The 15,000-nt window shown below is 49.5% G+C and overlaps 1 protein-coding gene across 1 annotated transcript in view; it reads left to right on the forward strand.

Annotated features, from left to right (window-relative positions):
- Positions 1-15,000, forward strand: part of LOC139748573 (endothelin-converting enzyme 2-like) — a 665,699-nt gene that overhangs the window by 299,451 nt on the left and 351,248 nt on the right. The gene's annotated exons all lie outside the window — the stretch shown is intronic.

Consider the following 15,000-nt stretch of genomic DNA (forward strand, 5'->3'; position numbering starts at 1 on the left):
AGTCTTAGTAGATCTCGTCGTAATAGTAGTGGTCTTAGTAGTAGTGGCAGTAGTAGTAGTAGTTGTGGTAATGGTAGTAGTAGTTGTAGTGGTGGTGGTGGTCTTAGTAGAAGTGGCAGTAGTAGTAGTAGTAGTTGTTGTTGTCATCGTCGGTTTAGAAGGTTGTGGTTATCTTTAGCTCACAACGAACGATGATGTGGTGCCGAGGAAAGACGCGTCTCCTCCGTACCTCTTGCGTCTACGGACGTAAGTCGGGACGCACCTCCGTACCTCTTGCGTCTACGGACGCAAGTCGGGACGCCCCTCCGTACCTCTTGCGTCTGCGGACGTAAGTCGGGACACCCCTCCGTACCTCTTGCGTCTGCGGACGTAAGTCGGGACGCACCTCCGTACCTCTTGCGTCTACGGACGCAAGTCGGGACGCACCTCCGTGCCTCTTGCGTCTGCGGACGTAAGTCGGTCCCGCAGGGATCGCGAAGGATGACACGCGCCCGCTGGTGTCGTAGCGGCCTGGATACCATAAGATCACGCTGAAGAAGGTGAGGGTGTGGAGAGGAGGAGGAGGAGGAGGAGTTGTAATGAAGCCTGATGTTGTTTGGTGGTGGAGCGGAGACGAAGCCAGGTGATGTTTGGAGGTGGAGTGCAGACGTAACACTTAGCTTATCGTTTGGAATCATTGGTACGGGCGTTCAGTGACTTGACTTTTGAAGGCATTTGGTTCATCGCTGGGGAGTTTGACGCGTCACACCGGATAAAAGCATAGTATATTCCTTTTAACACTTATACTTCAGGGAAAAGAATATACGTAATGAAACAGTGATTCTCTGATCACTTCATCTCGCTTATAACACAGATGCCCCAGCACTCCCTTCCATCATGGCTCCAGTAAGCTGTAGGTGGATATTTAGTGGTCGGTGAGGAGGTGTGGTGTTGGTGGTGTGGTGAAGGAGGGGAGGGAGGTGAGGTGGTGGTTTGGTGAGGGAGGGGAGGGAGGTGTGGTGGTGATGTGGTGAGGGAGGTGAGGTCGTAGTGTGGTGAGGGTGGTGGTGTGGTGAGGTAGGTGAGGTCGTGGTGTGGTGAGGGAGGGGAGGGTGGTGTGTGTGGTGAGGGAGGTGAGGTCGTGGTGTGGTGAGGGAGGGGAGGGAGTTGTGGTGGTGGTTTGGTGAGGGAGACGAGGGTGGTGGTGTGGTGAGGGAGGTGAGGTCGTGGTGTGGTGAGGGAGGGGAGGGAATTGTGGTGGTGGTTTGGTGAGGGAGATGAGGGTGGTGGTGTGGTGAGGGAGGTGAGGTCGTGGTGTGGTGAGGGAGGTGAGGTGATGGTGTGGTGAGGGAGGTGAGGTCGTGGTGTGGTGAGGGTGGTGGTGTGGTGAGGGAGGTGAGGTCGTGGTGTGGTGAGGGAGGGGAAGGTGGTGTGGTGGTGGTGGTGTGGTGAGGGAGGTGAGGTCGTGGTGTGGTGAGGTAGGGGAAGGTGGTGTGGTGGTGGTGGTGTGGTGAGGGAGGTGAGGTCGTAGTGTAGTGAGGGTGGTAAGGTAATATTCAGTAAACTGTAAGATTTATGGAGTGTGGAGGAGGGCGGGGCTCGCCTCCCTACGCCTGATGATCTTAATATACTGCGCCACAAAACTGTTTATCATGCAAATCTCGAGTCTCCCCCCCCCCCCCCCCAATTTGAATAGTCGCTCCCCCCTCCTCTCTCTCTCTCTCTCTCTCTCTCTCTCTCTCTCTCTCTCTCTCTCTCTCTCTCTCTCTCTCTCTCTCTCTCGTCCCGGAAGGTCGTAATAAAGTCTCGCCAAACCAACAGAGGATGAGTGGATCTCTATTTGGCGGTAGAATTACGATTGATTTCGCGAGAAAAAAATTTTCTGGGTACCGCCGCCACCACCACTCACGTGACCCCCCCCCCCAGTCACCAGAGGCGGGGATATTTCTGTGTAGAGTGTCCCCCCCTCGCGTTCCAGAGGGTCCATATTTTCCCCGGGTGGGGAGAGGGGTGGAATTAAAAAGTGCATCTAACCCTATCATAGTCTTCGGGCCTCACCAGTAACTCCTCGTTGATAAACGTATTATAAATCATTTATCCACGGAAGAAGAAGAAGAAGAAGGAGAAGAAGAAGAATTTAAGGTGTATAGATAAGTGGTTATTATGGCTGGGATGGTTGAGAGAGAGAGAGAGAGAGAGAGAGAGAGAGAGAGAGAGAGAGAGAGAGAGAGAGAGAGAGAGAGAGAGAGAGAGAGAGAGGCAGATGAGATTCGTAGATGCTTTTGTGACCCTGTGCCATCCTGTACCCCGCTCCCCACATCATACACCCCCCTCCCTCCTCCCCATCTTAACTGCCTCGTTATGTCGTCATTCCAGTGACCTTTTCAACGCAGACACCTACTTTGTGTTGTCATACCAGCACTTGCGTCTACCCCTTGATGTCATTCCAGCACTTCCATCTCCCCCTTGATGTCATACCAGCACTTGCGTCTACCCCTTGATGTCATACCAGCACCTCCATCAGCTGCCTGAGGTCATTCCAGTCTCGCCATGCAGCTATACATGTCATTCCAGTCTCTCCCTCCAGCTGTACATGTCATTCCAGTCTCACCATCCAGATGTACATGTCATTCCAGTCTCACCATCCAGCTGTACATGTCATTCCAGTCTCTCCATGCAGCTGTTCATGTCATTCCAGTCTCTCCATGCAGCTGTTCATGTCATTCCAGTCTCACCATCCAGCTGTTCATGTCATTCCAGTCTCACCATGCAGCTGTACATGTCATTCCAGTCTCTCCATGCAGCTGTACATGTCATTCCAGTCTCACCATCCAGCTGTACATGTCATTCCAGTCTCACCATGCAGCTGTACATGTCATTCCAGTCTCTCCATGCAGCTGTACATGTCATTCCAGTTTCGCCATGCAGCTGTTCATGTCATTCCGGTCTCACCATCCAGCTGTACATGTCATTCCAGTCTCTCACTCCAGCTGTACATGTCATTCCAGTCTCTCCATGCAGCTGTTCAGGTCATTCCAGCCTTTACGTGTACTCGCTGATGTCATGCCCCCAGTGACACCTGCCTCTAATGGCCTCCCATCCGTTACATGGGCGAGCCTGGAAGTTCTGCTGGAAGACTGAGGGAGCTGAGAACAGCTCGCCTGGAAATGATCCTGTATTGCCCCCATTACTCAGGAGGTTCCAGTGCTGGAAGTATCCTCTCTTCTTATTTGCTCTCTTCCTCCTTGTATAACCTCCTCTCCTCCTTGTACACCTCTTCCTCCTCCTCTTCCAAATCCTTCTTTTACCCCTCCTCTTCCTCTGTTCCTCCTTCCGTCCCTCCTCCTCCTCCTCCAGGTAGTGAGGGGTTGCTCGCCTCGGTAGCACGCCTCCCTTGCGATAGTAACTGTTGACTGGTAGTAGCCACAGGTTCCTCTTATCTTCGTGTTAAGTCCCCAGTACCCTGATACCACCCAGCCTCACTGTGTGTTTAAGACTTATTAGGATACCCTTGTGTGTGTGTGTGTGTGTGTGTGTGTCGAAGAAAAATACATCTTAGATGAAGTTCTTTGGGTTGTGGGATGTGACAAAAGTAGTTATGGGTAAGACGAAAATCAGGATACAGTGCCTGCATACCGAGTTTTGAATTAGATGTGTCCTTTACAGTACTCCCGCTTAAATGTCTTTATGTGAAATACTTTTTTGATGTAATTTAGTTTTGCTTTCACATACGTTGTTAGCTGTGTTTGCTTACGTGGACGCATCACCGTGAGACGAAGGCCAAGTATGGGTCGCTAAGCGCTCAGACGACATTGCAAATCACTCTTATTATTCTTGGATTTTTTTTTTTTTACGTATAACTAATGATTCGTGAAGTCAGCCCGATAAACCATGTTTGCTGTCGTGGATAATGCGAGAGTATGATAGTACAAGGGTGTCTCTTTGATATATATGTATATATATATATTTTTTTTTTTTCAATTTTCCAAAAGAAGGAACAGAGAAGAGGTCCAGGTGAGGATATTCCCTCAAAGGCCCAGTCCTCTGTTCTTAACGCTACCTCGCTATCGCGGGAAATAGCGAATAGTATGAAAAAAAAAAAAAAAATATATATATATATATATATATATATATATATATATATATATATATATATATATATATATATATAGGTAAGTGGCAGACTTATGGGACGAGAGCAGAGACTAATAGATTTTAATGAAGGTGTACTTAATTAAGGTAATGGTTTGCATGGTGATGCTTTTGTGATTTGTGATGTGGAGGGGGGGTCATGTCTGGCGATAGTGATGGCCGTGTGTTGAGATGATGTTACCTTGCACGGATGTTGAAGAAGGACGTTAGCACGTACTCGTGGGCGTATTTATATCTGGTAGTGTTTGGCCGGTGGCGGGAATGTGTAGTGGATGTGAAGTTTGGTTGATGATGATGATGATGTTTGCAGGGTTATGGTATCGTCTTGTGTCGTGAGATGGCGATGTAAGGTGATGTTGGGTGAGGGAGAGGCAGAAGAGTGCGAGAGATGTGTGTGTGTGTGTGTGGAGTGGTGGTGATGGAGTGTGGCGTGGTTCTGCGGATGTAAGCTGGTGGGGTGGTGATGGAGAACGGTGAGGCGTAATGCGTATTGATGATTGTGGTGAATGATGCGGGGATAGAGGGGTGTGAAGTCCATTTCCCCTCCCCCCCCACACACATTCTGTCATGCTCTCTCTCTCTCTCTCTCTCTCTCTCTCTCTCTCTCTCTCTCTCTCTCTCTCTCTCTCTCTCTCTCTCTATGTATATCTATCTATCTCTTACCTGTCTGTCTCATCTATCTGTCTTGTCTGTTTATGTAACACCACCCATTAACACCATTCCCAGTTCTGTGGTGATGGTGATAGTGAACGGTGGAGGGGGGCTAGTTGTAGACGGACGTGACAGGGAAGGGGAGTCTGGTGAGAATAATGGTTTCAGCCACTGAGGAGTACCAGCCCCAGATGCTCTCTCGGTCAGTGGATTCTGTAATTTCTTTCTAGACGTCTATTCCCCCCCCCCCCTCCTCTCCTCGTCCTCCTCCTCCTCCTCGTCGTCGTCCTCCTCCTCCTCTCCCTCCCTTTGATTTGATTTGACCAGTGGAGGCCCTTTTAGCTAGGCCCCTTCCCCTACTCTTCTGCCACACACAGCCTTCCAAATACCACGCCTAATGATCCAAAATCCATTCCCATCTTCCAGACCCCACAGCCAACTTCCAGACACCCCTCAGCCACATTCTAGACCCCCACCAGCTCTTTCCAGACCCCACAGCCATCTTCCAGACATCCCTCAGCCACATTCTAGACCCCCACCAGCTCCTTTCAGACCCCACAGCCATCTTCCAGACATCCCTCAGCCACATCCCAGACCCCCACCAGCTCCTTCCAGACCCCACTGCCATCTTCTTAACCCCACAGCCATCTTCCAGACACCCCTCAGCCACATTCCAGACCCCCACCAGCTCCTTCCAGACCCAGCTGCCACCTTCCAGAGCCCACGACCATCTTCCAGACGCCACAACCACCTTCCACACTTCACCCTAATGTTCCAGTCCTCATTCCCATCTTCCAGAACCCACACCCACCTCCGAGACCACACTACTACCTTCTACACCCCATTACCACCTTCCAGATCCCACTTGGGCCTTCCGAACCTCACTCTTACTATCCAGACCCTATTATCTCTTCTCAAACTCTATTACCATCTTCCATACACCATGTCCCACCTTCCAGACCCCGTGGCCATCTTCCATAGCCTGCAGCCTTATTCTTGCCCCCGCCTCTACATTTTAGACACCACAGCCACAGTTCAGACTCCATTACCACCTTATAAGACCATACACCCTCCCTTCAGACCCCTCTCCCATCTTCCAGACCCGACTTACACTTTCCAGACCCCACTACTCCTTTCCAGACCCCACTGCCATCTTTCAAGACCCCTCCTGCCACGATTAAGACCCCCACTGCCACTTTTCAGATCCCAATACCACCTTCCAGACCCCACCCCACCTTCCAGACCCCACCCCACCTCACCTTCCAGACCCCACCCCACCCCACCTCACCTTCCAGACCCCACCCCCCACCTTCCAGACCCCACCCTCCACCTTCCAGACCCCACTCCCACCTTCCAGACGTCATTCCTGTTTTCCAGAACCCCCTCCCCACCTACCTACCCCCGACTGTCACCTTCTGTGACCTCACTGTTACCTTCCAGATCTCGACCCTGTCCGATCCTCCTGGACCTCCCGCAGACTGTCTTCTCACCCCGCCGGGAGCCAGGCACTTAACCAACTCCGACTTTTGTCATCATTACGTGCATCGTCCGATGGGGTCGTCATCTCCCGTCCTGGAACTGTAAGGAGATGATAGATTGTCGTATGGGGACATGAATTAGATGATATTTCCCCCCTGCTCCTCCCCGTGTGTGTGTGTGTGTGTGTGTGTGTGTGTGTGTGTGTGTGTGTGTGTGTGTATTGTCAGCCAAGAAAGCCCTTATCGCAGCACTTGGAGGAGATCGTGAAGACTAAAATTGGGAAAAGTGGATGCAGTTTGTCTCTATGCCTCTCCCACGAAGGGGTCGAGGGCGGTGGGACCGTGCGGGAGGGCGGAGTACGGGTCAGTTTGGCCCCTCCGTGCGACGCGTGGCAAAGGCCCCCCTTGTGGCGAGGGAAGTTTGGGGCCCCGGGTGGTGGTGGTGGTGGTGTAGGGGAAGTCTGGAAGACATTTTTATGTGGTGTTCACATCTGTTCCCGTTGCCCTGAGCCGGAAACAAGGCTGTTAAACACCCTCTCTCTCTCTCTCTCTCTCTCTCTCTCTCTCTCTCTCTCTCTCTCTCTCTCTCTCTCTCTCAATCTTCCCCCCCTCACGGCCATTACCTTAATTGGCGTTCAGTCTTGGGAGTCGGGTATGGTGTGGTGTGGGGGTCTGTCTGTGCCGAGTGTGCTAAGGGGAAGTGCGTGCGTTTGCAAGTGTCGTAAAGAGCAGATTAAAACGTGATGTCTGAGGTTTGGTGGAGGGTTAGTGGGGTAGGGATGTCGGGGTTTGTGGGGGGTTGGCTGTGCTTCTGCTGTTGCCCGCCATCATTACCATGACAATGGGTACAGAGTCGGGTTCCTCTTCCCTTTCCCCCCTCCTCCTCCCCTCCCCCTCCACTCCCCAGGGATGAAGGGGGACACCACACCACACCCCACCCCCTCCTCCACCCTTCACCACACCCCCCCTTTTTTTATTGACCCCCCCAAACACCCACTAAGGGGGGCATGACATTACTCCCGTGGATGTGTGATGGCCTGGCCTTTTTTGACCTGGGTCCACGCTGGGTCGTACCCTAGTGCTTGAATGGGCGATTTCCTCCCCCCCCTCCAACCTTCTCTTTCTTTGAATTTCTTTCGATTTCTATCATTGTGGTATATTTTGCGTGTTGGGTATGAATGTTTGCATCGTGGGTCGCTAGCGATGACACTCACGCGTCCGTGAGGGTTGTCCTGCCCTTTTCCTCTCGGTGTCCGTACGTGATGTGTCCGTGATGACCAGCGAGGATCCTAGCCTTACAACCAGTGGCCCTCGCTTCATTAATAACATCTGGTTATATTCCCGGGGAAGCTCATGGTCAGCTGGTCTTTCAGCTCGCTGGCTCCACGTCAGCTAACTTGGGGGTGGCCAGTCACAACCTCAGGGTTGTTGGTGGCCAGTCACAACCTCAGGGTTGTTGGTTCCTTTCACAAACCACAGGGTTGTTGGCTCCTGTCACAACCACAGGGTTGTCGGCTCCAGCCTCAACCACAGGGTTGTTGGCTCCAGCCTCAACCACAGGGTTGTTGGCTCCAGCCTCAACCACAGGGTTGTTGGCTCCAGCCTCAACCACAGGGTTGTTGGCTCCAGCCACAACCCACTGGGTTGTTGGCTCCAGCCTCAACCACAGGGTCGTTTTCTCCAGCCACAAACCACAGGTTGTTGGCTCTTCTTCCTCTGGTCTTGCGTGCCACGTCTGTGGTCCACAGGGCCGTATGCGCCCCGGTCGGAGACATCCAGAACCCACGCCCCGCCCTGGGCGTTCATCACGCACGAATGTCCCGTACGGACGGTCGTCACTCGGGAGGTGCTTGCCGTGCTGCTGAAGAAGGCTCGTATACCGTCACCGTCAAGAGGGTTGTACCGTCGGGCTTAAGGAGTTGTGGGGGTGAGGTGGTCTTGACTCCCTGGTTATGGTCGTACCGACGTGCATGGTTTGGGTTGAGGATAATCACGGAGTCAAACCTGTTGCTTCACCTCCTCCTCCTCCCGTTTGAAATGCGTCGCTCCTGTGTACGAGAGGAGTTTTCAAGTATGCGGACGTATAGTTAACGACAAGTGTGGCTTGAGTTCCTCCTTGTCACATGTGTGTGACAAGTACAGGTCTTTGTACATGTACATGAACATGAAAAATGTTTCACGCAGCTGTGGCTGTGCGTGCATTCTGATATCGCACCCTGCATTTCCGGCACTGAATCCGGCCACATAAAGGGTGTGGTTGTCCGGGGAATGCTAAGGACAGCGGAGGAAGAAGAATGTGTGTTTGGCTGAGGCCCCCGCCTCATACAGATCAGCACCCAGCCACACCCTAAGGAGATATAGTTCGCGTCCTCCGACCCGTTCGTTGATCGACACACCCCTGTTTCCAAAGCAGTGCTCTCTCTCTCTCTCTCTCTCTCTCTCTCTCTCTCTCTCTCTCTCTCTCTCTCTCTCTCTCTCTCTCTCTCTCTCTCTCTAGCTTTTTTTTTTTCAGGGTGGGATGATGTTAAAGCCCCTTCTTATTTTCACGTAGTCATGACACACTTCACTACGATCCAACGGACTGTTGGTGTTTCCCTCCCCTACTCTGCCCTGTCATGTGATCCTTACTTGTAAGTCATGTAGGCGTTGGTGGCCGACCCACTCCTCTCGTACCATCCAAAGTTCGTGAACGCTGATAGTGATGGGTGTGAGATCGCGGTGGACTGATGGCGGCCGCTGAATTCGTGTGTGTATCGTGGATTTTCTCTCCACGCCCCAGACAAGTCAGTGTGTCTGGTCGTGAGTCTTGCGACTTGAACATAAAAAAATGAGAAAGATGTAGTATTAGACGCGTCGGAGACGAAATGCCTAAGGGCGATGTGTGGATTGAGGTGGGTATGTTTGATGGTGGAAGTGATGACGGTGTAGGAGAACGTGGGTCGGTTAAGCGCCGTTTGATTGAGACTTGCTGACCCGAGTGTGTGTGTGTGCCTTAATGACCCGGACATACGGAGAGGATCTGCGTCTTCGAGGTTAGGAAGGGAGGGGGGGGGGGGGAGGCGAGAATGGAGAGAGAGAGAGAGAGAGAGAGAGAGAGAGAGAGAGAGAGAGAGAGAGAGAGAGAGAGAGACCAGGGGAGGAGGCGGAAGGATGGAGTGAAGGCGGCTCTGGGTGGGGGCGTATTAGGGCGTAAACCTTCCGGAGAATGAGAGGCGTGCATGAGATAGAATGAATCGGATCGATGTGGTATATAGGGGGTGATGAGTTGTACAAAATATAGATATCGACATTTTATACTTCGAAGATAAGATATCCGAAACCATCGTTGGGTATGGGTAAGGTAAGGTCCCAGGCCCATCTGTAGAGGGCAGAAGACCTCCGAAACCATCGTATAATATACGTAAGGTAAGGTAAGGTCAAAGACGCAGCTGCTGGAGGGTAGAAGACCTCCGAAATCATCGTATATTATACGTAAGGCAAGGTAAAGTCACAGACCCAGCTGCTGGAGAGTAGAAGACCTCCCGAAACCATCGTACGGCATACGTAAGGTAAGTTGCACGTAAGTTAGGCTACACCTGCGGTAGTCACCATATAAACTGCATCAAGAAAGCTTCTTGTTCCGACACTTGTATGGGACGCAGCTCCTGCCAGCGACGTCGTAAGTGAGAAACCAGGTTCCTGGTTACGACATGACCTCCGAGTAAAGTTTAAAAGGCTGGGGGCCCAAACTTTGCAGGTGATGTGGCGGTGGTGATCTCTCTCTCTCTCTCTCTCTCTCTCTCTCTCTCTCTCTCTCTCTCTCTCACACACACACACACACACACACACACACACACACACACACACACACACACACACACACACACGTCACTTTCCTTCCGTCCGTGGAGGCGAGGAGAAACGCTCGCCATTCCTGTCCGCAGCAGGCAGGCTCCAGGGAGGTGTTGGGTGGTTATTAACGCTGCTGTAGTGAACAGCTGTGGGTGTTCCTGCTGTAGAAGGAACGTTAGTAGGTGTTCCTACTGTAGAAGGAACGTTAGCTAGGTGTTCCTGCTGCAGGGGAGAAGTTGGTAAGTGTTCCTCTTGCAGGGGTGACGTTGCTAGGTGTTCCTGCTGCAGGAGGAATGTTAGTAGGTGTTCCTGCTGCAGGAGGGGGGACTTTGGTAGGTGTCCCTTCTGTAGGAGGATGTTAGTAGGTATTCCTGTTGTAGGAGGAACGTTGGTAGGTAGGTATTCCTGCTGCAGGAGGACGTTGGTAGGTGTCCCTGTTGTAGGAGGACGTTAGTAGGTATTCCTGTTGTAGGAGGAACGTTGGTAGGCGTTCCTGCTGCAGGAGGACGTTGGTAGGTGTTCCCGGCTCACGCTAGCGAGCGACTTCGTCTTCTGACGACTAGACGAGGGCGGTGGATCAAGCCACGGCTTGATGGCTGTGCTTCCCGGTTGCAGCTGGAGCGAACTTCTGCTCTGGTGGGGATGTGCGTGGATGCCTGCTGGAGGAGGGGGAGTGCTTGGCCCTGGTTTACACACCTGTGGCCGGCCAACACATGTGACTCCGTGTAATGAGGTCGCAAACATCTGTACCACCTGCCAGTGTTGATATATGTGTCTGGTGGTTTGTCGCGTTCATTTTGAGGTTTGATATATATATATATATATATATATATATATATATATATATATATATATATATATATATATATATATATATATATATATATATATTCTTTCTTTTCTTTTAAACTATTCGCCATTTCCCGCGTTAGCGAGAAAGCATTAAGAACAGAGGACTGGGCCTTTGAGGGAATATCCTCACCTGGCCCAATTCTCTGTTCCTTCTTTTGGAAAATCAAAAAAAAAAAAAACGAGAGGGGAGGATTTCCAGCTCCCCGCTCCCTCCCCTTTTAGTCGCCTTCTACGACACGCAGGGAATACGTGGGAAGTATTCTTAATCCCCTATCCCCAGGGATATATATATATATATATATATATATATATATATATATATATATATATATATATATATATATATATATATATATATATTTATCCCTGGGGATAGGGGAGAAAGAATACTTCCCACGTATTCCCTGCGTGTCGTAGAAGGCGACTAAAAGGGGAGGGAGCGGGGGGCTGGAAATCCTCCCCTCTTGTTTTTTTTTTTTTTTTTCTTAACTTTCCAAGAGAAGGAACAGAAAAGAGGGCCAGGTGAGGATATTCCCTCAGAGGTCCAGTCCTCTGTTCTTAACGCTACCTCGCTAATGCGGGAAATGGCGAATAGTATGAAAGAAAAAAAAAAAAAAAAAAAAAAAAAATATATATATATATATATATATATATATATATATATATATATATATATATATATATATATATATATATATATCGCCATTTCCCACTTGAGCGAGGTAGCGCCAAGAACAGAGGACTGAGTCTTTGAGGGAAAATCCTCACTTGGCCCCCATCTTTGTTCCTTCTATTGGAAAAGTTAAAACTGGAGGGGAGGGTTTCCAGCCCCCCCTCGCTCCCCCTCACCCCCTTATTAGTCTCCTTTTGCGACACGTGGGAAGTACTCTTTCTCCCTTATCCCCAAGGTTTACATTGCTATATGCAGATACTGTAAAGTGGGTCCATATACCCAGACCTTGATGTATATATATATATATATATATATTCCCTGGGGATAGGGGAGAAAGAATACTTCCCACGTATTCCCTGCGTGTCATAGAAGGAGACTAAAAGGGGAGGGAGCGGGGGGCTGGAAATCCTCCCCTCTCGTTTTTTTTTTTTTTCCAAAAGAAGGAACAGAGAACGAGGCCAGGTGAGGATATTCCCTCAGAGGCCCAGTCCTCTGTTCTTAACGCTACCTTGCTAACGCGGGAAATGGCGAATAGTATGAAAGAAAGGAAAGAATATATATATATATATATATATATATATATATATATATATATATATATATATATATATATATATATAGACTCCAGCGTTCCAGGACTCTTGTTTCTGGTTCCATGTTCCAGATGACGATCTGTGGATCAGAAAATTCACAGTTATGCTTACGCCCCGAGTTCTGGTGTGCAGAGATCCAACTATATTGTTTTTTAGCATTTTTTCTTTTGCGCGTGAAACGTAAAGTATTTAACTTTACCTACCGTCAGGATGTCTTGGCTGTGAGTGATGGGGTTTGTTTGCTTTTTGTTGTGGAGTGATGGGGTTTGTTTGCTTTGTGGAGTGATGGGATTTGTTTGCTTTGTGGAGTGATGGGGCTTGTTTGCGTTTTTTGTGGAGTGATGGGGTTTGTTCGCATTTTGTTGTGATGGGGTTTGTTTGCTTTTTGTTGTGGAGTGCTGGAGCTTGTTTGCGTTTTGCTGTGGTGATGGGGTCTGTTTACTTTTTGTTGTGGAGTGATGGGGCTTGTTTGCGTTGTGGAGTGATGGGGTTTGTTTGCGTTTTGTTGTGGTGATGGGGTTTGTTTGCGTTTTGTTGTGATGGGGTTTGTTTGCTTTGTAGAGTGATGGGGTTTGTTTGCTTTGTGGAGTGATGGGGTTTGTTTGCGTTTTGTTGTGGTGATGGGGTTTGTTTGCGTTTTGCTGTGGTGATGGGGTTTGTGTGCTTTGTGGAGTGATGGGGTTTGTTTGCTTTGTGGAGTGATGGGGTTTGTTTGTGTTTTGTTGTGGTGATGGGGTTTGTTTGCGTTTTGTTGTGGTGATGGGGTTTGTGTGCTTTGTGGAGTGATGGGGTTTGTTTGCTTTGTAGAGTGATGGGGTTTGTTTGCGTTTTGTTGTGGTGATGGGGTTTGTTTGCTTTGTGGAGTGATGGGGTTTGTTTGCTTTGTAGAGTGATGGGGTTTGTGTGCTTTGTGGCGTGATGGGGCTTGTTTGCGTTTTGTTGTGGTGATGGGGTTTGTGTGCTTTGTGGAGTGATGGGGTTTGTTTGCGTTTTGTTGTGGTGATGGGGTTTGTGTGCTTTGTGGCGTGATGGGGTTTGTGTGCTTTGTGGCGTGATGGGGTTTGTTTGCTTTGTGGCGTGATGGGGTTTGTTTGCTTTGTAGAGTGATGGGGTTTGTTTGCTTTGTAGAGTGATGGGGTTTGTTTGCTTTGTAGAGTGATGGGGTTTGTGTGCTTTGTGGCGTGATGGGGTTTGTGTGCTTTGTGGCGTGATGGGGCTTGTTTGCTTTTTGTTGTGGAGTGATGGGGTTTGTTTGCTTTGTAGTGATGGGGCTTGTTTGCGTTTTGTTGTGGTTATGGGGTTTGTTTGCTTTGTAGAGTGATGGGGTTTGTTTGCTTTGTAGAGTGATGGGGTTTGTGTGCTTTGTGGAGTGATGGGGTTTGTTTGCTTTGTGGAGCGATGGGGTTTGTTTGCGTTTTGTTGTGGTGATGGGGTTTGTTTGCTTTGTAGGGTGATGGGGTTTGTTTGCTTTGTAGAGTGATGGGGTTTGTTTGCTTTGTGGCGTGATGGGGTTTGTTTGCGTTTTGTTGTGGTGATGGGACTTGTTTGCCTCTTGTTGTGAAGTGATGGGGCTTGTTTGTTTGTTTGTTTTTGTTTTTGTTTTATTACATGTGCAGCAGTCGGTTGGTTTGTGGGATAAGTAGCTTTGCCGCGGTTAATTGGTCGGGCTTTTGGTGGTCACGACACCCCGTGATTGGGTAATGGATTTTGCGATTGTGTCGCGCTGTTGATTGGTTAATGGCTTCCATTGGTCTGTCGTGGTTGATTGGCTTGGGGGGGGCGGCCCGCGCCGCGTGGGTCGCGCATCACGGCTTATTAAGCGAGCTGGCGTCGTGGTCGACGGGGTGTGTGTGTGTGTGTGTTGCGCTGCAGTGTATCGGCGCTAATGGGGTTGTAACCGTCGTAGTTGGCGAGGGAGGAGCCGATTGGCGTTTTCTGTGGTGGTGTTGGCGTGGGTTGATTGGTTGATTTTCGTTGCGTCTTGTCATTAGCGACTTTGATCGGCTACGTTTTTTTTTTTTCAGTGTATCGGCGCTAATGGGGTTGTAACCGTCGTAGTTGGCGAGGGAGGAGCCGATTGGCGTTTTCTGTGGTGGTGTTGGCGTGGGTTGACTGGTCGATTTTCGTTGCGTCTTGTCATGAGCGACTTTGATCGGCTACTTTTTTTTTTTTTTGTATTGTTTTTAGTTGTGTTTTCTTCCTTCTTTTTCATGAAAGGTGTTACGTTAGCGTATGTTTGTACCAGCTGGCTGTCTGTGTACGGTCAAAGTGGTCGAAGTAGGGGTAGTAGTAGGGGTAGTATTATAGTAGTAGGTGTAGTAGTAATAGTAGTAGTTTTAGTTGGGGTAGTAGTAGTAGGGGTAGCAGGAGTAGTAGTAGTAGTTGTAGTAGTAGTAGTAGTAGTAGTAGTAGTAGCAGTAGTAGTAGTAGGGGTAGTAGTAGTAGTAGCAGTAGTAGTAGTAGTAGTAGTAGCAGTAGTAGTAGTAGGGGTAGTAGTAGTAGTAGCAGTAGTAGTAGTAGTAGTAGTAGCAGTAGTAGTAGTAGTAGTAGTAGCAGTAGTAGTAGTAGGGGTAGTAGTAGTAGTAGTAGGGGTAGTAGTAGTAGTAGCAGTAGTAGTAGTAGTAGTAGTAGCAGTAGTAGTAGTAGGGGTAGTAGTAGTAGTAGCAGTAGTAGTAGTAGTAGTAGTAGTAGTAGTAGCAGTAGTAGTAGTAGTAGTAGTAGTAGTAGTAGTAGTAGTAGTAGTAGTAGGGGTAGTAGTAGTAGTAGTAGGGGTAGTAGTAGTAGTAGCAGT

This window comes from Panulirus ornatus, chromosome 5 (assembly GCF_036320965.1).
Source record: "Panulirus ornatus isolate Po-2019 chromosome 5, ASM3632096v1, whole genome shotgun sequence".
NCBI classification, from domain to species: Eukaryota; Metazoa; Arthropoda; class Malacostraca; order Decapoda; family Palinuridae; genus Panulirus; species Panulirus ornatus.